We start from the raw sequence: 25,833 nt of genomic DNA, 5'->3' as shown, positions 1-25,833 counted from the left end.
ACGAGTGAATCCTGAAAAACTCATCCAACGAAATCGTAACTCAGTAACGATCGAGAATCTATAATTACAGTGAGGATGTTACCCATCTACTTGGGAATCAGCTGTTATTAAGGTAATCCCTAAGAAAAATAATAACTTTTCCCGGAAGCTACAGGCCCATTAGGTTGCTAATACCCTTGATAAGTTAATGGATAAATTAATCACTAACCTATTAAACACTTATCTAGAAGCCAAAAATAATATAACAACATACAAAATTCAGGCATCTCATTACACTTGCTAAAACCATTTACCTCGGTTTCAAGAGAAAGCACACAACCATAACTGACTTTCTAGACGACTAAAAAATGCTTTTGATTCGGTATGGAATAATGGACTTTGCTATAAATTAATGAACAGTCACGTCGTACCCATCCCTGCTGTACACTGGATATCCAGCTTTCTTATGGACACAACAGCTGAAGTTAAGGTCAATAATGTGACTTCCAAGCTCTTCACGTTTATAGTCGATGTCACCCAAGGGTCAGTATTAGGCCCAATATGATAAAGCCTCTTTGAATCCAATTCACTTTCTTGAGCGACACACTTACATCTCAATATATGACACTTCAAGTTTTCATATACAACAAGTAGCTTTCTTTAGTTTTAGTACTAACCTTTTTTTCAACAAATTTCCTATATTCAGTTCCTCACTGTCTCGGTTTATCACTGACGTTTATTACGATGTGTCAACTCTCCTTGTTTACCTTACTCATCAACCATGCTTATGAATAAATCTCTCATGCTCCAACAACATTAACTACCACATTACTTCCTCAAAGCACTAAAATGTTTAAAACTTTTTTTTTTCATCCTTGCTAGTTCTTCAATAAAAGTTTACATGAGCAGGGATAATAGAAAATTACAATTTCTGACTGTCCCTGGTTATTTCTTAGGCCCCTTCTGGACCTGAAAGTTTTCAAACCAAGATACCTACCAAGGAATTTTACAAGTACATACTGTTTGTTAAGCATTAAAGGTTACACATGCTGTATTCTTCGTACATCAGCCAACACACATCTTCGAGCTAAATATTCGTCTTAAGGGCATTCATGGTCTATTTGGAAAGGTCTATTAATGATTTGTTATATGTTCTGCTTGGTTAAGAAACGTATAGATCAGCTTCTGTGGAGTCAAACTTTTATTGTTTTTTTTTTATTTTAAGAGGTCAAGTGGGCTACCTATCAGACGCTTTTTGGGACCCGCTGGTATTTTGAGGGGTATTGGCACATAGGCCCGCTAAGTCCGAGTACTGAAAGAGGCTTTCCTGTTGAAGGTAAGAACTTGTCCATTTGTAGAATGTCCAGATATAACTTTACTGTAAAACCTAAGGCCTCAGTTGTGACAACAAACTATGCGAGTATTGTGGATTCAGCTGGTGAATGGATACAAGTGTAATGGAGGAAACGCTGCTAGAAGCATAGCTAAAAAAAAATGTGGACTTATCTTGCAGCAAAGTAAATGAATTACCCTCACCAGCGAAACTCCATCCTCCAAGTTCTATTTATATTGTTCTACTTCTCCCTGAACCTGGCCACAGTACAATTACATTATAGAGATAACTGATTACTTTTATTAAGTGGGCTGTGGATTATACATTGGCTGAAATTAATAGTTTACTTCAGAGCACCAGAGAACATCCATAATGGTCAGAAAACAAACTTTAACTGTCAATTGTTCCACAAGCTAAAATTGAGAGATGCCTGTGAAGCCTTCAACCCCAGTTTTGGAGGAGCTCAACTCCTTGAGGCATCATTGCCAAGAAAGATGCATTAATATATGCCTGGAGTTGCTACAACAGATTTTGACGAACAAAAGATTTGGAATAGAATACAACGCTACACAAAGGGCTAATTGTGTTCTGCTCACCACAGGTATTAAATCCGGTTTATAGCGGTGTTAATCTACAGACATAATGGACAAAAAGAAGGACCTGGTTGAGGGGCAGTAGAAGTTCACCAAACCCCAGCAGTTGGGAAAATAAATAAAAATTACCAACTGTACTGGATGGTCTGCCAAGGTAAGCTTTGTCTGTAAATACGTATATTTTTCTCACTTTAATTTTGCTGTTTTTCTTGTTTTATCATTTTAGCCAAAATAGTCTCCATTTTGTTTTTACTGTTATACTGTAAAGGGTTGTTTTGAAGGGTTCTATTGTTGTTATCTAAATTTTTAATTTGCTTTTATTGTCACCTTTCTCACTTCAACTACGTATTTTCTTTTGTTACTTTAATTTGGTTTTAGTATGTTTTATTAAATTTTGTATAAAACATTTCTGATTTTACATGATTAGCAGTTAAGGGTTATCGAAACTTTTATTTATTTGTCCACCTTTCTTTTCTTTATCCTTTCCCTTTTTGTACTCCCCTCATTTGATTTTTATATTATTATTATGTAGAAAACGTTTAGATACAAGATTTGTTTTTTGTAGGAATAGTTTTTATGTCTTTTTATTCCTTCTTTTTGTTATTTTTCTCAACATGATAAAAAAAAGAAAATTTTAAATTATTGAAATGTATGTAGCATCTGTAAATGTTTCATTATTAGTTTTATCTTTGCGTTGTAAATTTTATAACAAATTCAGTGGTTTTTCCTTAATACCACTTTGCATGTCATTCTAAAACGTTTTGGCTTATTATAAATTAAAATTAAAGGAAAATAAAGGACTTTTTTGTCCCTCTATGCTGTCCTATTCACTAGGTTAAATTGTTAAAAAATACCAGAAAATGAACCAGTATCATTCTAATATTTATCATGCCTTCCCATAAGCTGCTGTTCCAAAAGCCAATCACCTTGTTAGGAAAATAAAGCTGTCTGAGCTGAAGATGACTTTTCCTCTACCAAAATTTATACTTGTGTTCCTTATTCTTACCATTCTCATCATTAAATATGACAAAAAATTATGCATCAACACAGTCTTAGACTATTCAATAAGATCTCCCTAACTCTTCTTTTTTCAAGAGTAAATGAGTTCAGAGATCCTAACCCTTCCGCATACGGCAACGTTTTCATCCCAGGTATCGTTCTAGTAGCCCTTTTCTGAACCCTTTCCAACAGTTCAATATTCTTTTTGAGGTAGGAGCTCAATACTCCAATACGGCCTAAATAATGAATTGTAAAATTACATTAGACTTATAGTGTTTACCTACAAGTTTTCACATAATATTAAACAAAATTTTAGTAATACACGCATAATTTTAGCATTAACTCATTTTATCATTTGAATTTACTATGAAATAATGTTTTCGTTTTATGTGTGCGTTATAAATGACACTCATTTTGATCCATAACCAGGCAGAGACTAAGGCAAAGATGAAGTTGAAACACTATCTCCTGAATAAATCAAAATTAAAAGTGCAAAAACAATTAAGTATAACAGGTTGCATATAATACCACAACACGTTTCCGAAATTTTTCTACCGTTAAAACAATACACATCAGTAGATTTAGCTATCTCGGTTGTTTCATATTAGGCTATAGTCATGGATCAAATTGTTTCTATAACAATATTTTCTCAAATCTCCGTCACATATGTATCAGGAAACTAAATTAACTTCATTTTCTATAAAGCACTTTTATGACAGACGTGACTACAATCCCGTCGATCCATATTTTAAAATATAAGGACGTAGCACAGAAAATAATCAACACTTCATGTATATTTTCTCTGCACACGATGTGAAAGGTCCTCCAACAAATGATATGAAAAGTCTAAGTGAACGCCGCAGGACTACAGTACTAATAGTTTTGCTGTTGTCTGTAAAACGTTTATGAAATTAGCAATATTCTACCAAATCTCATAATTAGATATTATTTTTGCATTTATTCAATAAAATGAATCGATCTCAACGAATTTTCATAAAGTGATTTAATTTTATTGCAATCTTCCATCAGTAAAACTTTAGCTTTTTATGAAGTTTTTCCCAACTAAAACAAAATAAAAAATAAATCAAGCTAATTCTACCGAATTCCGGCAAGAAAACATACGCCAGCCTCGCAGTCTCGGTAGCAGTCCTTCTCTATTTTTAGCTAAGCGCCGTGTAATTCCCAGTAAATAGCTTGTGACGAATGCAAGTTAAAATTATCCGCGAAGTCCTTCTAACTGTTTACTAAACCGAAATACTATCCTTTCCTCTAGCATATTGTTTTCCCTTCCTTGTAACAATGATGTGTACAAATTAATCGATATTCATAGTCTACTGTGTTATTCATTAAATACTGGTATTGTTTTTAAATATCAGACTTACACTTTGTTATATTTGAAATGCCAAACAAAAAACAATAGCAACACGAAAACGCTTGTCTTTTAAACACGATTTCTTCAAATAGACTCAGCTGATTCGTTAAAGATAGTGTAACTGTTGCTAGATCAGATTACAATTTATCACTCACTTTTTTGTCATTGTTGTCTCCATGTGAAACCGCTTTATCTCTGAAGATTTTATTGACTCACGTGCTGATTGCTGTTACTAAAAGTAATAATACGATAGCTTAGCTACACGTGTATATTAACCATACTCGTAAAACCAAGCGCTCCGTATTCGCAGAGCTGTAATAATAAATTTAACAAAAATAACAAAACTGTGTGAAATAATTACTTAAATCAAGAATATAAAATTTGCGCACATGTTAGGGAATAATTCTGTCTGCAATATATCATGGAAAACTATATATTAAGACACAATTTTTTTACAGAAAAATATTTACTTATTTTTATTTGTGGAAAAAAAATTAATTAAAATAAGAAAATCTAAGAAACTGCAACAGGTACACAACACATTAAAAATATAATTAAAATCATGAAGAATTCAGGTATTTACGAAAGCCAGCATTAAAATTAGTGCTTGAGATCACATTTGAACAGATCTCGTCGAGTGTGTTCTAAAAACGTATGATTCTAACATATTTTTTCTGTTATCTAATAAAAGATATAACAAATTAACAACATTTTCAAGGGGGGCCACGTTTTGTCAACCCCTGTATAAAAAGAGAAAGAAAGTGATTACAACACTTTATGATATTTCCCCTCCCCAATAGCACAGCGACGTTTCTATGGACTTACAACCCTAAAAACCGGGTTTCGACACCCGTGGTGGCCAGAACACAGATACATTATTGTGTAACTTTGGCTTAACTCAAAACACCAATTTTATGACGGATTTCAAAAGGTTATTTAACTAATTTTAAGTTTCTGTGTATTTATAGAGGAAAATGACAAATTTTATTTTGATAAGTAATGTGAGTGTGTGTATCGATCTTCGGCTTTATTGTTAAGATACAATAAAATAAGTTATTTATTAAATTCTAATAATTTTTATTTGTTAAAAACAAGAATTTACAATAATATTTCACACAGCGTTACAAGAGTTAAAGAGTAAAAAGTGTTGCTTTACAAAATGGTTTACACTATTTGATTTGTTTTAGTACCAGAAATAGAGAAGAGATAGGGTATTTATTTCCTTATCGTTAAAAATATTGGACAAAACCTTTTTTAGAATAGTGTATATAAAGTTAGTTGTACATTTTTGTTGAATGAAAACATTACAAGCATTACTCACGAAGAACTTGAACAAAATCAGCTAATACACACAGACATATATATACTTAGGTGTTTACATATTGAAGAAAACATTTAAAGACGTGTTAATTAACCTATTGCTTATTTGTTATTGTAAATCTTCTAAAAGGTGTTTCTAATAAATTTGGATGTATATAAACCATTATTTAAACTTGCTCTTATATAACCATACATAAAATGTTTTGCATTATGTTCCTTATTATTTAAAAAAAATTGAATAAATGGCTTAAAATTTCGAAGAAACAAACAGTAAGCAAAAGTATTAATTTTTTCAAGTGTCAAATATCATGAAGAAATATGCCATAAATATTAAGAAAATTTTTAATGCTTTGAGAGCTTTTTAAGAAACAAAAATTTAATAAAAGCGAAACTGTATTTATTTTTATTCACGTACTTTTCTCCCGTAACTGAAAAAAGTAGTAAATAAATGATATTTCTTTGCTGCTTTTTAATACTACAGCCTAAAAACGGGCAACGATTTTCAAAACATACATTTTAAAAGCATCAAAAGGTAGCCCCAAAATAGGTCACAACATTAAAAAATAACAAAAAATAGCTGCAATTATTAAAAAATATAATAAAAAATACTAAAACATTACATTATGAAAATCGTTTTCGTTGGCCACTTAGGTTTAACTAGGCTTCTGTGCCACTTCTTTACTAATAAATTTGAAATTTGTAAATACTTGGTTCTGTTAAATGTGTTTCATTAATTTATCACACTTGTGTCTTTATTCTGTACTAATTGTAATTTTTCTCACTTTCTGTATTAAATACATCTACACTTAATATTCTCAATTGACTCGCTCAATTTTTTATAGTTCACTTTCTTCTCACCATGTCAATATTAAATGCATTAATATTATTAACTGACTTCTTCACATATTTTTCTAATGAACTAACATTAGTTTCTAATGTTTTACTTAGATAGTTTTTATTGCCTGCATCAGTTTCTTTTATCGTTTCCTTTACATTTTATGTATTTTGGGTATCAGCATCAAAATTATTCTTGATTAATAACATTCCTTTTGGTATAAATATATATTTTAGTGAAAATATATATATAAACTGTTTTATTTCTGTTAAGAATGTTATTTAGAAATGTGTCATCGATTTACGTTTTACCAAGACCATATTCCTCTATAAGCGATAACTCAGTAGCATCATTACTCTCAGTTGAACCTTTAACATTTTTAATTGTATATTGTTAGCAAACACCATCATCAATTAACTTAAAACAAATTTTAGGTGGATATAAACGATCCTGAGATATTTCTTCATATAGATAATATATGTGTGTATGTGTGGAGTTCTTATAGTTTCAAAACTTTTATTATAAACATTTAGTATCCATTTTTCTCTTTTCAACTAATAAGAACTACAATATATAGTTTTGATGGAGTTTCCAAAATAACTCCATTCCACATTATTCACAATTTTATAGAATTAGTGGTTTGAAACGTCAAAATATATTGTTGGATACAAACTACCGTAATTTATATAGCTAACTAAACATCCAGTTTCAATATTTATATTATTTAAAACAGCTGCAAACAAGTCCAAGTAGTAGGTGAAATAATACAATCCTAGGTCTTTGAACGTGATGTTGTAACTTCAGTGGAATATTTTTTATTATTATTAATTCTATTCCATGTGCTTGATATATCAAAGTTATCAAAAAAAATCGTATCATTTTTGTTTTGTTCATTCTCCTTATCTTGAAATTGGAGAGCAACGTAAATGTTGGCCACATACATAGCAGAATGTGTCTGGAAAATTCTTGCAGCTTCTTGATGCCATCTCTGATAAAATCAGATAGATCTATGTGTTCACTTTGGCAGCTCGAACTAAACTGAAGTGGTGAGCACCTGTATATATATATATGACTATGAAAAGTTCTAGAAAATTCTAAAAGGTTCTTGAAAATTCTCGTAAGTTCTACAACATTCTAGAAAATTCTTGTAAGTTCGAGAAAATTTTCTATCAGCTACTCAGCACTGAATCTACTTGGAATGTTCTGGGAAATGGGTAAATTATAAAATTTCATTACCCAGGTCACAAAAGCAAAGTTTGAAGAGAAAAATAAGTCTTTTCCATTTACTTTAGGCATAAGCAATTGGGAAATAACATTTTCTGCACAGAAACAGGAAAAAGTAAAAGTTTTGTTGCACAGTGTTATTGATTGAATATGATATGATCTTAATTCCTGAGAGATAAAAATTCTGATGTAATAAAAGTACCTGACGAACCTGAAAGAGGATATATTTTAGAGATATATTTGGCATATTCCAATGAATTATATGAATATCATTCACATATACCTCTAGCATCAACCAAAAGAAGAGTAAAATTAAAATCAGTTTTATATGATACAAAGAATGTACGTGCTTACTATAGATTGTTTGTTTGCTTTATAGTTAAACACAAAGTTACACAATGGGATATCTGTACTATGACCACCACAGGTATCAGAACCTGACTCTATCTTCGTAAGTTTGCTTCACTATAGAAATCTTAAACAATATTCACATTTTGTGTTAGAACTCAAACAATTTGACTAGATTAAAAATATTTTGACCAAAATACGTAAACTACAACTAAAAATACTAATAATTTTGGAAACATAGTTTTTATAAATTGTTAAATAATTCTGTATCTGGAAAGACTGTAGAAACAAGTTGATATGAAATTGTGTTCTGATACAAACAAATATGTAAAATTAATAGCTAAACCACACTTTAAAGAGGAACAATATATACAGAAACGCTATTTGCCATTCTTACAAATAAAATAAAAATAATATTAAATAGCAAAGTCGATATGAGAATTCTAGATTTTTCGAAAACATCGATTCATGATTTCCACTGTGGATTCAGGAAACCGACATAGGGTAACGATTTAAAATTATTATACCAATATACTGATTCTCATACTTATGAGAAAAAACAAGCAATGCCCATAAGGATATAAATGAAAACTTTAACTTAGATGACGCTTCGGACTATCCAAAAGATAATTGTTATGGTGTTCTGTTAGTAAACAAAAATGGATAAAGTGAGATACCAACAAAATAGAAAAATAATAAATACATTTATAGAACTTAGGTCTGAGTTGTATTCTTTAAAAAATACAAAAAAGGAAAATGTATAAAAAGTCTTCAGTTTTTAAAAATTTGTGTTGTTCAAAATCAGAATTACATTAAAAAAATATAAAAATATATTTATTTAATCAAAAGGCATGTACAAAACTATGAATGTAATACAAGTAAACAATTAAAATCAGTTTGGTGATAGGATTGTAGCTAGATTAACGGATGAAAAATGATATGAATTTCAAATATTACATCTAAATGATTTAATAAAAAGTTAACCGAAAAAGATATTGAGGAACCGAAGACCGTGGACATCGCCATCATATGAGCACCTTTGGAATGTTTTTGTTTCTTTTTGAATTGCGCACAACGTTACACGAGGGCCATGTGCGCTAGCCGTACCTAATTTAGCAGTGCAAGACTAGAAGGAAAGCAGCTAGTATCATCGCCCACTACCAACTCTTGGGTTACTCCTTTACTAACGAATAATGGGATTGACCGTCATATTATAACGCCCCAATGGCTGAAAGGGCTAGCATGTTTGGTGTAACGAGGATTCGAACCTGCGACCATCAAATTACGAGTTGAGCTCCATAACCACCTGGCCATGTCAAGCTTCTTTGGGATGTTTTAATAATTGTTTCTGAAAACTTGATAACGAGGAACTCACTTTTAAGAAAATAAAAGTTTCAAGATGACTTGAGTGAGTAATGAAAACCTTTAGTTTAAGTATATAATGTTTCAACAAGATTTTGTCATTCTCAGGTAAGGTAGTATATATATATGTAGAATAGAACAATGACTGGATATTGCTGTATAGTCTAATTTTGGTTTCTTGGCACCCGGGGTGTTGATTTAGGGTAGAACTGTTTTCTTCAATTAAGGTAGTTTCTTTTATTTTACATTTTGTTTTAATATTAGATTATTTGTTTAAAATTACATTGTTTTGTATAGATATATTGTGGGTTTTTGAGGTGCAATATGCTAGTTTAAAAATGGCATTGGAATTATGTGATTCTATATAATTATTATTCCATAATTATTTTAATTTAGTGCCGGGTTTGCGGTAAATTTGACATCAACAGAAATTTTATATGTGTGTGTGTTTTCTTATAGCAAAACCACATCGGGCTATCTACTGTGTCAATCGAGGTAAATCGGATCCCTGATTTTAGCGCTGTAAATCCGTAGATTCTGTGTAAATTCTGTCCCACCGGGGAAAAAATTTAATGTCTAATGGCCAGTTTTCTCAAAGTGTTGCCTTTATTTTTTTTAGCTGATGTCAGGAGTAAATGGTAAATTGCAGTGTAATATTGTTGGGCGTATTAGTGTTAATTTTGTTTGTGAGTCGAGTTTTGAGGTTTTTGTTCTGGTGGTTGTGTAGAAATGTTTAGATAGTGATTAGTGAAATATTGTTGGTGTGAATGAACGAATGCTTTACAGAGTTGATTCTTCTTCTGTATATTCAGTTGAACAATCTTCGAGGTGTGGCAATAATTTAGTATATTAATTTTTTGTTTAGATTCATGGGTAGAATTCCAGGTGATGTAAAGCTCTGTGTGAGTGATTTTTTGTTGGATTTTCTGTCGGACCTGATAATATCGAGGTTAAGAAAATACAATTACTTGTTATTTTCGTATTCATTTGTGAAATTAATGTTAGGATGGGTGAACTATATGTTCAAAAACAATTTATGTTTTCCATAGAAATGAAAACGGGAAAAGTGGCATCGGGATATTTATACCAATATAGGAGAGGATAAAATATGAATTTTTCATCCAGTTGGCGCAGGACAAAGAAAACGGTATTCAATGTTTTTAGGGGTTTTTTAAAACTTCGTTTATCTATAACTGGGGCAGCGAAAACTATTTTAATGGTATGGAGCGATATGTGCTGCTTTTATTGATTTCTCTACGATTTTTGACTATGTTGAAAAATATCTGGCTCTTTTTGATATTTTTAAAATTGTTGACATTTTAAATTCGTTCACTATTTTGAAATTCATTAACAAATGGCGTAGCCAATGATGAGGGCAACGAAAATGCTGTTTATTATTTGTATTTTTTTGTATAGTATTTTTTATGATTTTGGCCTATTCTTTGCATGTGTGTTTTTAAAAACTGTATAAATAAGAAAAGTATCGCTTAACAGGAATTGACAAATAAAATTAAATAGTATCCATCAACAGTAGAAAGCTTACAGTTTTGTTGAAGAAGACTGGCATTGATTAGAGGTTCAGAAGAACATTTATTCATCAAACAGTGACGACGTCAGGGGGTGGGGAGACACAAAGTGAGGCGGCAGTCAATCTAAATATTTCCACTAAAAGCTACAGCTCTCAAAATACTACATTTTCAGGGGTAGACAATTGTAAATTCGTAAAATTTCATTCAGTGAACCATCATTCAATATCTCTTTACCTTTGTAGTCAATCAGAGTAAGAACTGACTACATACGAAAGCTGTTCAAAGTGTATGAATGTATGTATGCTTTCTCACAGCAAAACTACATCAGACTATCTGGTTCAAGCGCTGTAAATCCGAAGACTTACCGCTGTATCACGTGGGATCACTCAACGTGAATTACCTTCATAATTTTAAGTTTACAGAAACAAAAGTATTCATGAAAAAACTAGCAAAAGTTAACCTACTGTATAATGTCCAAGTTTGTCACCCATGACTTTCTCTTTATCCTTTATTTAAAATGAAAACATAAATTTTGCCGTAATATCCCTTCGCGCCCAAATTCTAGAGCCCTGGAGTCACACCTATTAATTGGGCGAAAATCTGAACAAAGCTATTATGTATCTGATCATCGTTGATGGATTTATATATGCTTACTTTAGTTTCTATTTTGGGTTTAGAGTATTTATCTGTCAATAATGAGTTTCGAAGTTTACCGACTGAGTCCGCTCCAGCTTTTTACGATATTGTTACCACAGTATGATCAGATTTTGATAATCACTGGAAGCTTCCGAAAAACTTGTGAACCTGCATAGCTGTCAATTGTACGAGAAGTCTGGAAAACAACAGCGTCTATTTTAAACTTAATTCCCACTCCAAGTTGATACCTCCGAGAAACTAGAGCGCTATCTCTTGTCTCTTTTTCCGTGAGTGCAAATTGCTATTTTAAGTGTGAGTGATTATAGCAGTACGTTGTTTTTTATTCTGAATGTGGAGTTTTCATGAATTGTTTGAGAAAGAACATTATAGTGTTCATGACAGTATTCTTGGCCGTAATTCATGACAGTATGCTTGGCCGTAATTCAAATTCAGTTTTTGTAAAACATTTTTAAAAGAAAAGTGACATAAAATGAATTTTAAAAAGACAAGATATATTACTGTTTCAGGTGTGTGTTTTCTTATAGCAAAGCACATCGGGCTAGTTGCTGTGTCCACCAAGGGGAATCGAACCCCTTATTTTAGCGTTCTAAAACCTTTGACTTACAGCTGTTCTAGCGGTGGATATGATTTCAGAAATAAAGTGCGCATTCGAAAAATTATCACAAAATTATTATATCTGCCTGAATTTTGCTGCAATCCTTGTTTCAAACGTGTATGAAGAATATTGAAAACTCTATTGTAATGTTTACTTCTTTCACAAGTGGCTAATGATGTGTTAACTTTTTTTTAATATTATAGATTGTGCCAAACAGAATCAAACATGCAAGACGAATGAGTACTATTTTGTCTTTAATGATTATTCAATTATCAACGATAACTCACACGTGGGACAACCCTATTTGATTTCTAGATAAAAAAAAAAAAAAAAAACTTCTTTATTTTAAAAAGAAATTTGTATGCGGATATTCATGAATTTCTTTAACTTGATCAACGGTACTGCAAGTTTTAAAAGAGGACAGCTCAAATTAATAAGTCCATTGGTTGTCTTAGGGTTAAGCAACTTCAGAAATCAGCTCTATACTGCACAGTTCATATTTTCAGGGGATGCGTAAAAATGACACAAATCAATGTCATTAATAAAACTGATACCAAATATCATTTTCGTCAATTACTCTATTTGAAAAAGGTTAACGAAGCGGTTTAATTTGTATATATTCAGTTTGTTTCACTTTGGAATAGTAAAACATACAATAGATACATTAAAATGCATTGGAAGCAAGTTAACATATGAAAATTTCGAAATTAGCTTAATGACACACACATCAGATACAGTAGAAATGAGAATTCATCGCAAAAAGGAAACAAAAATCAGCTTAAATAGGAAGGTGCACCACGTATTTTTCTGTCTTTTTGCTAAAGGAAATACGATAATAAACTGTGATACTGGTGCTAAATTTATTGTTCAATTTGCCACATTATATACTGGGCTGGCATAATCTATCATTTAGAGTTCTTATTTGGTCTAAAAGAGTAGTTTCGTAATTGGCGGTTGATGTTGATGACAGGTAGGAATAATTGCAAATAGCATTAGTAACTTTGCCATAAATAAAAACCAGGACTTGTTTTAAATACTGAAATTCTGATTTAAACAGTAATTTAATTGTTAAAAATATAGGGACGTATGTAATAACTTCATGCAGGCGTAATTTATTGTTTCAGTTAAAAGGTTAAATAAATGCAATTCTCAACTAAAGGAAAACGAATAATTATGAATAGTAAGTTAAGTATTTATAGGACGTTCCACTTTCTTATACCTAAATAACAGAGAATACATAGAGGAAGATCAAATTGAATGGTTTTTAAATACTAACGTATTTTTCTGAAAGTCAAGAGAAATATGCCAACACGTGTTCTCTAGCACACACAAATAACGATATGACTAAAAGTGAGCAAGTTAAACGACTAATAATTCAGGTATTGAATATCAGAGACAATTACAAAACTAACTACATATATATATAAAGAGTTAACTGAACTTTATATGAGCGATTCACATGTGCCAGAGAAGTTGCATGTTGTGAAAGATGCAAACCCTTAGGCCATATCTGACACATTTAGCTTCATACATTTAGTTTACGGTGAATTCCTAACCATACCACACTGTAACGGCGCCCGGATATCATATGACTAAAAGTATATAGATCAGCTTTGAAGAGGAGGATGGATATTCGTATAATGTTTGTTTGTTTGTTTGGAAATTTCGCACAAAGCTACTCGAGGGCTATCTGTGCTAGCCGTCCCTAATTTAGCAGTGTAAGACTAGAGGGAAGGCAGCTAGTCATCACCACCCACCGCCAACTCTTGGGCTACTCTTTACCAACGAATAGTGGGATTGACCGTCACATTATACACCCCTACGGCTGGGAGGGTGAGCATGTTTAGCGTGACGCGGGCGCGAACCCGCGACCCTCGGATTACGAGTCGCACGCCTTACGCGCTAGGCCATGCCGGGCCTCGTATAATGAGATCATTAAATGATGTAGCACCTAAGTAAACAACATTTCGAAAAAGAAAAACTTTGTTGTTCTATATACAAAGGGAAGTATTTTGACAACAGAGCATTTGTAATAAAGAGTTCCGAAACCACACCCCAAAACAATTTAAAATAACGCTCTCATTTGAGAAATGAAAAATATGATTACGAAAAACAAACAACTGACAGTAATACAGGATGCTCGTATGGAGCCGGAAGTAAACAAACCTTGGTCCAAGTTTAACAAGTGTCGAGGGCATTGACACGTCAAAAATACCAGGATGTGTGTTGCTAGGATGTATAGTAGAATTACGTAGTCAACACCAGGGAGCATTGTTAGGTGGATAATAATATTAAGTCATCTACTTCGAGGGCGGGAAAAAGTACAAGAATAAGTAATTGTATACTACATGAGTATGGTAAATAAAGTATTTTCATGAAGTTTCTTTTTGTTTGAACATATGAAGTACAAACTGGAATATTATGATACAAGGATATTATTATCTTATACATAATATAAATTACTCTAACAATATCTTCAGTTTTAGAAGTGTTTATTATTCTTCGTACAATAAGAATGTTGAAATTTGATATACATAAAAAGGTATATCAACTGAGTGTGTTTCAAATTAAATCTCTTTGTAGCAAAATTATGAATAAATACATCATTTATATCTTTTAGATCCAATATTCTACGATAAGTTTTGTCTGGATAAACGTCAATAGCTATATTATCCATAATATATACAATATTGTCTACACACTGTGGAATAACATCCTTGCATAGCCTTCTTATTATAAGTCCACGTTTGACAGTTCGTTTTTGATGAACGTTCTTATGCTGTGAGATCATGAAGACAAGTCGAGAAGATCGAAATATTCTCCTTTCCCATATAGACCAAAGCAGACACGGAACCAATGATTTACAGATTTATGATTTGGATCTAAGCTGACAATGGAAAGTTACTTATCTGTACAGTTAGGCAGCTGACTGCTAGCAAATACACATCCAAGTTTCTTTCTGTACATAAATATTATGAGAGTATAGAATAAATGTTAATTATGTTAACTGCTTCTTAGATATCAGTGACGTTGTTTCTGGACTGAAATTCTGTATAGGCGAGAACATTTACACTGTCATGTAAAACTTTATCAAATTGTATTTCTATTCCCAGGTTTCCATTTTCTACCAGATTAAAGTGTGAATCACGTGTGTAAGATCTGTTATGTATTATAATTTATCTCGGACAGACGTGTCTCAGACTTAATGTTACGTATTACGATTTGAAATAGCCAGAAATTTTAATTTACAAGTTATTTGAATTTAGAAATGTGTCACATTTATATTTTTCAACAAGATTGATACACACATTTTGTTTGTTTGTTTGTTTTGAAATTTCGCACAAAGCTACTCGAGGGCTATCTGTGCTAGCCGTCCCTAATTTAGCAGTGTAAGACTAGAGGGAAGGCAACTAGTCATCACCACCCACCGCCAGCTCTTAGGCTACTCTTTTACCAACGAATAGTGGGATTGACCGTCACATTATACGCCCCCACGGCTGGGAGGGCGAGCATGTTTAGCGCGACGCGGGCGCGAACCCGCGACCCTCGGATTACGAGTCACACGCCTTACGCGCTTGGCCATGACAGGCCCTTGATACACACAATTTTCTTTCTTAACACAAATATATTTTAATATACAAACAACGATACAGTTGCTAATAACGGTTATTACAAATAGTTATTATAAATATTGGTCTATATACAAGAAATTTACAAACTTACAAACTATACCGAGTTTCCTATTTGGTCTAGAGCTGAATATTTTATCGATGGTTCAGATCTACAACAAGCAAATTTATTCGGAGTTGATATTGTTACATCATGCTTAAACTAGCTAGCTTGGCTGGCCTCACACCGATAATATGTTCACTTCTTACGGATGAAAATATTTAATATCCTCATAGAAATACTAACGTCTGAAGTTATTCACTGAAGTTGAACGGTTTGTAATGTTGGAAATCTACAAACGTTCCTGGTCCAATTGTGTAGTTTTCCGACTAATAAGCATTAATCACAGTTAGAGCTTCCGAAGCTTTTAGAATACTGACTGTAGCAGACCAACAATATTCTATTACTGTCTCTTGGCGCGTCGATTTATAAAAAGTTTGAGGCGAGGTTCTAGAAAATTCAATTGGAAAACAATACTGGCAATCACACTGTTGAAATGGCGTGACTTACTCAATACACATTTAACAATATACGTCACATGCATCAAACTGAAACAAACGCAGATGTTAAAATTGATGTATAATAATAAATCCGTTACACCTTCCTCCTTAGAGAATTAAACATTAGTGTTAGACAATTTTTAACTAAAATATTACATATATATATAAACACATTGATAACAATACATTGCAAAATGATTATGAAATTTCAAAAATCATGACACATCTTATAAGAAGACATGTTGGTACATAGCCTAAAAATGCATTATTGATGGAAAAAGATATACTTTAAAGGATATTTAGCACAGTTCCCTTGTGAGTGGCTTTTGCACATAAAAGAACGACCGAATGACTGATTTCTACTTTTCTAACGTAACCAAAACATGTTGTTGAACAACTTTAAAATCTGATATATTATTTGACACAATACAAAATACACCTTTACTTTGTATAAAAACCCGACATGGCCAGGTGCTTAAGGCGCTCGGCTTGTAACCTGAGGGTCACCAAACATGCTCTCCCTTTCAGCTGTGGAGGCGTTATAATGTGACTGTCAATCCCACTATTCATTGGTAAAAGAGTAGCCCAAGAGTTGGCAGTGGGGGTGATGACTAGCTGTCTTCCCTCTTGTCTTACACTGCTAAATTATGGACGGCTAACTCAAATAGCACTTGTGTAGCTTTGCGCGAAATTCTAAAACAAACAAGCACTTGAATGTATCAAGTTTCATAATATGTCAACTTTCTTTTTATATTTTAAAGGTACAAAGTCGATGATATTCAAACTTTCACGAACCAACAATTTCATTTTAATAGGTTCCATGGCTTGTGATTGAAAGTCTTTGTGATGTTGATGCAGCTGATGTAACATCTTAACTTTATCGCATGTGGGTAGGGCATTTTAATATGTGGCATAATTCATATGTTTATCAATGGAATTTAAAATTTTCTGCAACAAGTCTTTCATAAACTTCAGGTTGATGAAGTGAGTGTCTAATGTTTTTCAGGAATAATAATAATTGGTTTTGCACATTCCATCTTAAAGTCAAGTAGCTTTGCCAATAGTACACCTCGCGAAACAACCAAATAGTGAATATATTGAAGGTTCAAGTAATAGTTAGAAATCCTCCTTTCCGTATTAGAAAGTTTATTTTCTGTTTAACAGATGTATTCTTATGAAACAATGCTGTCGGTAGTAACTTATGTTATTTAAATTCCTGCTTTTGTTCACAGTTACAAGTTACAAAATTATTGTTAGTTCTATCAATCATATCTTTAATTTGTTTTCGTGTAGCTTTAGTTAAATTTCCGAGCAAAGTATAGTGTTGTTTAGCTCTCTATATGTCAAGGTGAATGAACGACAAAAAAAGATAGTGTGAACAATATAAAAATCTATATATTTACATATATTTATTAAATCATTTACAGTATTTTGAGATCGACCTTTTTAACACCACAATGATGAGTTATGTCATTATTATGAACTGGGAAGTACAGAGTTGATTTCTGAAGTTGCTTAACCCTAAGACAACCAATTACTCCTAATTTTAGCAGGGAATTTGAATAAGACTTCTCAACATTCAATTTTTTCACTCCTTTCGGTAAACATATTTGTAAAGTTTTGTCCTTACAAACCAACCACATTCGACGGTTCCATCTTCCCAGAATATTTGGAAATATTTTCATTCACAGAGTCATATTGTCCGCAGTTTGTCTCTAATAGAAATTTGATCAAAAATGGTTGTTTATAGAAAAAAAATTATTGTATAAACACTTGAACGCTTGTTCTTTAATCATGTATGCTCTGTCCTTCGGATAAAATCCTTCAATATCTATCACAGCCGAAGTCATCACAATGTATAGACATTGGGCACTTACACTACAATATCATATTCTAGAACTGAATCACTTCTTAAACATAATTGTCCATAGTTTTGAAACGATCAATATATATCAAAATGGATGCCGAGTTGCATCATGGTAGGCTTTTTCAAAGTATATGATATGTCAGAAATATGTCTCTCTAAAACATTCAACTGAGACTTGTCTCTCACATTCTTAAACAAAATTATGTATTGAAAGTTTAAAGTAATCTTATGCATTTCTTTAGCCTAATGAAGCAGAATATAAAACACAGATATAATCAAATGGTGATTTCCATAAATTCCTTTATTTTCTCCACTTTCACACATAAGAAAATTAATTATTCGTTCCACGATAGAATGCAATGTCTATCAAGTTAGTCTGTAAATTATCCGAGATCATTAGAGGGGGATCATCAGTTCCACCTGAAATGCTGACTGTGTTGTAGAACAAAACAGATATACCTAATATTTCTCGTGCATGGTACAATTTCAGATATGCATAAGCAGACTTGAAAGCCACCAGAAAGATATCTGTTTTACCTTTCTGACGTAGATGATTGCGCCTATAACTCCAACGAAGAGCAATAACTTCATCATTGACTAATGTAACATCATTTTACACTTTTGGAGTTATTAACAAGTAATACTGTTTAATAGATATTCCATAGGTCAGTTGTTATTTGTCTTCAGACACACCCCAAGATCACCAGAAAAAGTTAAGAAAAAGTTTTGCAACTAATCTTCTTCATGGATTAAATTATATATTTTCAGGGTTCAGTAGCATCCCTTCCTTTTTATCATACTGTTCAATACGTTTCTGTTTTGCCTCTGACATAATGCAGTGAAAGGACCATCATGAACTTTTCTGTTTTATCTTTAGAAATATGTTCATATAATTTTTAAACAGTTGTGTGGACCTCTCAGGAAAATGATAAATTTCATAAACCTACATTATCTTATACCCACACACAACTGCTGTTTTCACCTCCTCAGTGTCCCATATACCGATAAATGCCCTCTCGTCATCTATGTGATTATAAAGGGATAGTATTCCTAGATTGACATATATGTTACATAGAGATTATTTTACCAGAAGTAAAACAGGATGATATATTTTTCATGTAACTAAAACTTTTGCATTTAATGAAACTGTAATTGCTATGCACATCTGAAAAATTTATGATGATTATGGGACGACCTACTGGATACTCACAGTTCTTATTTTTCCATAGATATAAAGGTAATGTACTTCATCTTCTCACTGTTTTTCACATTATACAACAGTCTAGCAGCTTTTATTGTATACCATAGAAATTGTCCCATATATCGAGACAAGGAACTACTGTGCGATCCTTGAGGAAATTAATGAAAAATGATTAAATTCATGTGTCCAGATTGAAATAACATTATATCTCTGAGGTTCTAGTTTATGTTGCTTGTATAATGTATGTTTTCTAATATACTATGTGATTCTATTTAGAACATCATTCATTGTATTAGGATCATAACATAAATTACTCGAGTAATGAAAACACCAGCAAAATTCATATATAGTGTTATGCTAGTTACAGAAGACATCAACATATAATTTAAGATTTTAGCTTCGTTACTATTAAGAAATATTGGATATTAACACCTTCAGACTGTTGCACGTAGTCTTATCACTGTATAATATTTACCTGACTAAAGTTGTTAGTTATATTCTATCCGTAGTGCTATAAACCTGCTTTTATATATCGTCATACACACAGAAGCAATAGTCATGTACCTGAAGGGATCAATACCACAGGTGGCGAGAAACTAATTTCTGCACTGCAGACAGTACTAACACAGTTTGTTAACATCTAATCAACAATATCTAATGAGTTAAAATGAATAACATATGTATTTCCACAAAGTTTAATAAAGTTTCCTTTTTGCATTTTATCATTATATAAACACAGTTGTAGAATTATGTATTTTACAATTTTTAAAAGCATACATCTTTTTATATAATCACTTTAATAACGTAACTATCAAGATAGGATGAAGCTTATTTTGAAATTGAAAGTGTGCTCTTTCTCTCGGTGCTGTCGATACCAGTCCAGAAATATCTCTCTTACCAATGTTTCCATGGTACTGGGTAAACAGAAGATCATATTGGGTATTGGGCATTCAGATAAAGAAAATTACCTTTCTGTAACTCAGTTAAAGCAAACGAATCAGGGAATGATAAAAATGACATGCAGATAAATATCCATTGATCACCCTAACTTTAAGATGTTTAATGGTTATAACCATTACCTTTCTATCATTAGCAATAACATTGGGTTTTATCCCTTGACAAATAAAATAATTCAAAATGAAATGATCATCAAATCCTTTCACGTTATGAGCTATGGCTTTATAATTCTCATGTTCTTCAAATATAAGAATTTGCAAAGTTCATCACATGTAGAGTATTCTTTAAATAGAATCTCTTTACTGTTAAAGTCGTGAATCATGCAGTAATACACTGTGATACACTTCATGAGTTCCTGTTTGTTGATAAGTCTCAAAATAAAGAAAAGAAAAGAATAATTTTTGGATGAGTCTTTAGCCTCCATTGATTGGAGGAAAGATAGCTCCATAGAGATTATGACAATTTTTTTAAAATCTGCACAATGTTTTCCACCCACATTTTGTTTTCCTTTTCTTAGTTTTGTATCCGTTATAACAGCCTATTTATTTATAAAATATATTATACTCAGCAAATCTAAGAGATTCACTGTTTATGCAATCATTGTGTAACAAATGTCACAATAGCTCGCTCATAGATGTTTATTTAAGTTACTAAACCCATTATCACGATCAGAACAGTCATACTGAACACCAATGAAAGCCTTCATTGATGTTATAATACCAAAGTATTTATCATGAATACAGAAGAAAATTTTTTTGTAGGATATGATAGTTTACTAAACCCATTATCACGATCGGAACAGTCATACTAGACACCAATGAAAGCCTTCATTGATGTTATAATACCAAAGTATTTATCATGAAACCAGAGGAAAATTTTTTGCAGGATATGATAGTTCTTCGTAAATAACCCTATTGAAATTATCTAAAGACACAATATATATTTGAACTTTCAGATAACATTGAAATATTGTTATATTTTCTATTCCACAAGGACCATATGGAATATTTCATGAATCATGGAGTCACTAGCCATTGTATGTAATTAGTGATTTTTTTTACTAATAGTATATTTGTAATTAGGAGTCTTTCTGGGTTGTTCCAAACCTAGAACAATAGTGCTGGTACAAGGGAGTTTATCTTTGCTGTACTTTATTGTTAATACTGACCTTTTTGCAAGCAGTCAGCCTTAATATCAGTTGTCTTATGACCTTCAAGCATTTTTAAAGTGATGACATCAATTTTAAAAGATTCATCTAATGTTAACCCTTTTTTACTGTAAGTCACCTTTTCAATATTGTACAGGAATGTGTGTCAGATGAAAACGCAATCTTGCCTTTTAAACAGGTTAAATAGGTTTATCTAACCGTGTTCTCTACTGTGGTGATTCTAACTTTATCTTTGGATTTCAAATTAAGTGTTGTTTCGTCCAGTATATTCTGTACGTTATCATTAAATTAGTTTATGACGTTCATGAGAGACTGCCCAAATGAGTCTTCTTTGAATAAAACTACAACGTTAAACGTCATAAGCGTAGCATTATATTTTTTGGCATGCCTCAATGAAGTTTTAATTGCATTAAACATCTGATTTCTAGGACATTTACTAGATATCTGTTAAGAAAAAGAAAACGTAAATGTAAAATTATTGATTCGAATTAATATAGTTATTTGTTAAGACTATTAAACATATAATTACCCAAGCTTAACTGTTGTTGGATAGTTGTTTCATCCATGTTATTCATAGTCTTTCACTTTCAGAAGATGGATTAAATCTAAATCCATTTCAAACCTCTTATATACTATGTGTAATTGTCTACAAGTATACTTTATAAAACATCTGATATTTATATCATAAGTTACTTCTTCCACAACTATTCTTTTTTATATATATAATTGGATACGGTTGTTTAATTTCTATCCTGTTCAGGTCTTTTTCATAACTCTCTAATATGACGTAGGTACTTTTATTTTCAGCCTGCACTACTTGTAATGGAGGTCCTTTGAAGATTTTTACGATGAAAATTGAGATAAAGTATAATAGAAGAATGTGCTAGTACTCTGTATGTAGGGATGACACGGACGCCCATATTAAAGTAAAACAAATACCATCTGGATTTGCTTCTTTACAAGTCATAAGAAGCTAGATATGAAGAGCTACTTGAAATTTTCGATCTATTTCCAGTGTATATGCCGGTGTTTAACTATTCAGAGCATCCCAAAATAGAAAACCGGCAAATGGACAAAACCAAGATTTCTTATTTTCGTTTATTATAATTTTTCTTCAAAATGCCTAGCACCACCTAGCTAGTTCTAACAGAAACTACACTTTTATCATCACTTGATAGAACAAGAAAGTCTTCACGATATTTAACTACTTATATTATTATTATTATATGTAAAACTTATAAAGCTTTAGAATACACTCATGTGCGCCATCTTATAAAAACATAAACAAACAAGTATTTGGGGAAAAAAATAGTGCTAAAACGAGGTAAGGCTGACTACTGAACTTGAAACAGAAACCAAACGAGATAGGGATGGAAATGAACATATCACTTGATCTATCTAATGATCACAAAAAACACAAAGCCATCTTAACTATACATTCAAACTCTGTGTATATTACATATATTTTGCTACTTATAACATAGTATAGTTTGATTTATGATTTACATATATTCTTATATTGTTAGTCCATACTCATAGTGGTAATACAGTCATGTTTTTATTCTTATGCCTAATTTTACTGTATAGTTAACCAACTCTGTAGTAATTAATTTTGCTACAGCTAAATATCGTAAACGAATAAAGTATCATGAAACAAAATCTAACCACTTTACTATTGTAAAAGCTAACTGAAATAGAAACGCTTAGTATTTTAGTCACTATGATTTTCTGTAGAACATTCACTTTGAAGTACAAAACACTAGATCGCCGAGGCAATTAGTAAATATAAATTTTAAAGTAGGAAACTCAAAAAACACAATTAACGTTTAATTAATTTTATTTGTGTTTTTTGAGATTCTTTGTTATTTTACAGTGAAGCTTATTCGATACATAACCACAAACGAACTACCTATATGAACCAACATGGCCTGTGTAAGTTAGTTCGACTCAGTTGTTGACTACTGACTCGCACAACACCGTGTGCAGTCCACAGAGTCATTCCAGAAAACAGTGATATCACGGACAATGCATTTCGTTATAATAAAAAATCCAAACATTAGAAACATTTTCTTAAATATTGGTTGTGTAAAACTGTTATGTATACATATACACTATATACACTTTTTTGTTAAATTATAAACAATACGTTTTGCTTAATCTTCCATTTGTATTATCCTAAATTTTTCATACAGGTTCAACAAATATAATAAAAGATGAGTTTTGTTTCATTTATTTTCCATTAAAGATCTATAACATCATTTTATACATTTAGTGTCAGGTGAAACAGAATGTAGTAAAATTCAATTTGTAAGCAGTGCTTTGACACATCATTGTAATGTTTTTTATCTTAATCTTTATAATACTAAGTGTTTTTATGGTAAATTTCAGCTCCTGTATACTAAATTTGCAGACAGTTTGCTGAACATTTTCAAGATTATTTACAAACTAATAAAAGAAATCTTTCTACCACTGATAATTGTATAAGAAAACGTGGAGAAGACAAACATGTGTCTCAACTTTTTACATATAGAAGTCGCAATTTGAATTTACTAGTGCCTTATATTGTACAGATTTTATTTCACCAAGGCAGAGAAATGCATGATACAGGTTTAAATTAATAAATACATTATTGTTTTAAAAATGTTAGATGCAAAACCCAGTTAAATATTTTAGTGAAACAGATGTTGTTTTTTTTTACTTTTGTCAAATATTTTGAAAAAGGAACATTGTAACACTTGGGTTGTTTTACTCATTGATATGAAACTCTGAACTCTAGAGCAAACACGCCTCAGAGTAAGAGTGTTTCCTGATGATAAAATTGCGGTGTATGTACCCGAGTAAAATAAAGCTAATATTCACTGAAAACGCACTCATTGACTAACAAAAATGTGGCCATGATATAACTAAAACGATTTTATCTGAAGCACAGTCTTTGTGTGATTAAAGAAACTTATATTTAAATGCTTAGCGACTATGGAATATTACCAGAATGACGAGAAAGAACTTTTTGATAAAGTACACGAAAGTTAAAGAAAGTCGACATACTGGGAAGTCTACTGAAAATTCCAGGCTACAATTCGAAATTGTGTGAACGTCCCTATGTTGATCAACCTCCAACATCAGTTCTAGCCTCTCATAAGAGTGAACATTATCATTTAAGTGTGAAAAAGCAGGCATTAAATTTAACTTGACTTACAATATTGTATAAAGAAAGTTTTTCTGTGACGTATATTAATTTACACATGCAAAAATATTTAATTTAATCAATAGGACTCTTAAACAACATCAAGTGTTGCTCCGGCATTACTATCTTTGATTTGTTTACCTATTTCTTAAGGTAAAGCATGGTAATAATTTCATCATATTTATTTATTTATGTGCTTTACGTATTATAAAGGGTAAAATTCCAAAGACAGATCGACAAAAACTGAAACCTATTTGACACATACTATTATTCAGAGAACTGTCTGTCAGAAAAGCATCAAGGAAATATTGAACAAAAGAAACAAATTATTTTTATTCCTGGAATACTGGTGCACTTGCTTCACCAACCCAAGGCTTATAACAGACCAATGAATAAAGTAGTGAACACAATACCCCATGAAATAAATTTGATATGTATGACCTAAAATGATAAATCAGTTGCAACAGCATCATCAGACCTTTCACTCAAACCATAGAACCCATTAAAGTAAAAAAGGAGTTGTTGGCTCAGAAAATTTCCTGCCCTGTGAAAGTGGGTTTTCTCGGGGCACTACCGTTTCCCTCCACATCCAAATCTCAGGCATTGTATCTTTAGATCCCAGCCAAGGGAATATTCTTTCCCAGCCCTGAATCGGGTCGTTTGAAGTTAATATCTCATCGGCTTTTCGGACTTCAGGCTCCGGCCTGGCTCAGTTCTCTTGTGCCGCTTTTGTCTCGCTTCCCCCTTTCTCACCCGTCATTTTTATAATGCCCCACTGCACTTCATCACCTTAAACAAGTAAAAGTAAAATGCATGCAAATTCCCAAGCAAACTTAAATAATGTTTCAAGAGGAACCACAACGTTCCTGGCCACCCCTGTTGGGGAGAGAGTTGTTCAGACATCTCTCTCTCTAAACTTAACCCCTGTCAAGTTCGTTTATGTTTGCGTTTGCATGAAAAATTAAATATCGTCAACAGTGTTCCTCAGAAATAAAAGAAGAGGTTCGAAGAAAATTAATGATTATCAGAAGATCCAATCAATAATATAATACCTAAACAAAAAATTAACTTTATTGGATGGAAGCAGTTTGCAGAACGTTTATCACTCACGAATATTCCACAATGGGTTGCGAGATACACC

The 25,833-nt window shown here is 32.0% G+C and overlaps 1 long non-coding RNA gene across 1 annotated transcript; it reads left to right on the top strand.

Annotated features, from left to right (window-relative positions):
• Positions 1 to 1,184: 1,184 nt before the first annotated feature.
• On the top strand, positions 1,185 to 24,373 carry LOC143253088 (uncharacterized). Its single transcript, XR_013029365.1, has 3 exons — positions 1,185 to 2,059; positions 10,415 to 10,512; positions 22,316 to 24,373. It is a non-coding gene; the product is annotated as an uncharacterized LOC143253088 (long non-coding RNA).
• The last annotated feature ends 1,460 nt before the right edge of the window (positions 24,374 to 25,833 follow it).

This window comes from Tachypleus tridentatus, chromosome 6 (assembly GCF_004210375.1).
Source record: "Tachypleus tridentatus isolate NWPU-2018 chromosome 6, ASM421037v1, whole genome shotgun sequence".
Taxonomy (NCBI): Eukaryota; Metazoa; Arthropoda; class Merostomata; order Xiphosura; family Limulidae; genus Tachypleus; species Tachypleus tridentatus.
Note: the sequence above shows the minus strand (reverse complement) of the source record. Positions and strands in the feature narration are given on the sequence as shown.